Raw genomic sequence first — 2,631 nt, forward strand, 5'->3', positions numbered from 1 at the left:
ATTGTGTCACCCTTGTCACTCAAATCAGCCCCCGTTCTGACAAATGCGACTCCCTCCCTTGCATCGCGCAGCCTAGCCAACCACCACGGCTCCCTCCTCGCATCGCGCACCCCGCTGAACATCGCATCTCCCTCCGTCACGATGTGCACTAGAGCCCTCCCTCCTTCATTTCTTCTTCTTCTCTTTGGATATTTTTTATCATAAGTTTCAGACGATTTTTTCTTATATTTTGGATATTTTTGTTTTTGGATTTTGGATGATTTTTTTAGTAGTTTTAGATGTTTCTTGCTTAGTTTTTAGTTTGTTTTTTTTTTTCCAATTTTTTTGGATGTTTACTTTTATTAGGTTTCAGAATTTTTAAAACAATTTTGAATATCTTGTTTTTGTTTCGTTTTATATGTTTATTTTAATTAAGAATTTTTAAAATAAATTTTGAAATTTTTAAAATAAATTTTTAGAATATTTAAAATAATTTCACAATGAATTTTGGATATTTGTTATTATTTGATTTTACATATTTTTTTTAGATTTTAAATTTTTTCATTAGATTTTGGATGTTCTCATGATAATTTGAATTGATGTTCCCTCCCAACAAATTTAAAAAAGTTTTTGGATATCTCATTTTTTGCTAAGTTTTGTTATATTTCGGATATTTCTTTTTCTTTTGTTTGATTTTGAATGATTCTTTTTACTGATTTTGAATATTTCTTTCTCCTAAGTTTTGAATGTTTCTTTTTCTTATGTTTCAGATGTTTCTTTATTTTGGGGGTTGAATGATTTTTTAAATAGTTTGTCTTTTAGATGTTTCTCTTCTTAGTTTTCGGATGTTCTTTTTTCAATATTGACTGCAAAAAAAATGTTGAATTCCATCGAATTTATCGTCAGAGGTTAGAGGCGGGTTTAATGGTGGATTTAGCAATGAATTTATCAGGTAAAACAATTACCATCAGATTCAATTTTTTGAGAGTAATAATTAGGGAACCCTAATTTAGAGACCCTCATTTATTAAGAACCCTCACTTCCTCATCAATTAGTCTCTCACACTCCTTCTCACTTTCAGTTTCTCACCCTAAGCTAAGCTCGCACTCTCAACAATAGAGGCTAAGCTCGCACCTTCACCAATGATGCCTTCATCACCTCCCCGTTAGCCTCCCTTCCGTTCGCACTCGCGTCTACCACCGTCGACCTCTTTTACATCGTTGTTCATGTTTGTCTGTGTCATTCTCCTCTATCGTGCCGCCTCTAGTCTTGCCTCCAGTTGTGTTGCCTCTAGTCGCGATTTGTCCCTCCACCGAGCTCAACCTTGGTCACCTCCTGCCATTATTTCTCTACCAAGCCTTGCTCGCTTCTGTTAGGTACATGACTCTTTTTTTTTTAAATTTTGATTTTTGAGAACACATTTTGTTGATGATTGCCTAGCTACTATGTTGTGAAACTGTGGAAGGTTGTTCTTGCTTCTTTATTGTTTTCTTTTTTGTTAGTTTTATTTAATTGTTCAGTTGTGTTGTGTTCTTGGTTTCTTTATTGTTTTTGCTCTTTATTATTCTTAGTGCTATGTCTACATAGTGAGTCCATGATCTGTGTGTGAAGTGAATCATTGAAATTTGATCAATTCTTGCAATTTATTATGGTGGAGGTTTGGAAAATTTTGGTTTTGATAATTTGGTTGTGATATTCAATTTTACAATTAAGTGAGCATGCCAATTATCAAGTTTGATACATGTCTGCTGAATCAAAATTTAAGACTTCCTGAGAAATTTGGTGGCATTTTTCTTTAGATTTTTTTTAATTGAATTTGTTGAGTTAATGATTATATTAATGGTTTGGAATTTGAAAATTTTGTGACATGAATTGAAGCTAATGCTTTCTTTGTACTAAATTATGATTTGTTGCTTTGTTTTTTGTTGTGCTGACAAAAATTGTGCTAAAATTTTGATAATTCTTGTTAATCTTTGAAAAAATTTGTTACTCTTTGTTAAAGATGTGCCAAAACTTTATTAGATTGGTTAGCTTTGATTCAATGTATGCTAACAGCTCGTGAATTGGCCTCTTAAATCTCTTAGATCTTTCAGTTGCCATAGGAATTTTATGTTGTTTAAAGTTGATCTGTTGATGTTCTTTCACTCTTTGTCCCATGATTTATGTAATTGGCATTGAACAAAATTCTATAATTTTTATTAATTTGTAGAATTCTTGCTATGATATTGAACTGACTTGTTGAATATTTGTTGTTTTACATTTTTTCTAAACAGAAATGGCACCGAGTCAAGCTAATGCAAGTGAAAATCCAACTCCTGATAATGAATATGGCAATGTGGAAGCTTCTGAAACTCGTCAAGATTTTTCGATAGATGAAGATTAGGATGATTATTAAATAACTTATTCAAATTTTAGTTAATTAGTTGTTCATTGCAGTAGTTTAGTTGTTTTATTTAGGGATAAGTATTATTTTGGTCCCTAACGTTTAGGGTCAAAATCAAAACCATCCCCAACGTAATTTTTGATTAAGAATCATTCTTAATATTTTATTTCGTATTAAAATCGTCCTTAAGTATTGTGACTTTTGACTTGTAAATTTGTGTCCTCAGAATTTTTATAATTTTTTATTTTTTATATTTTACAAGTCACGTT

Source organism: Arachis ipaensis, chromosome B05, assembly GCF_000816755.2.
Source record: "Arachis ipaensis cultivar K30076 chromosome B05, Araip1.1, whole genome shotgun sequence".
NCBI classification, from domain to species: domain Eukaryota; kingdom Viridiplantae; phylum Streptophyta; class Magnoliopsida; order Fabales; family Fabaceae; genus Arachis; species Arachis ipaensis.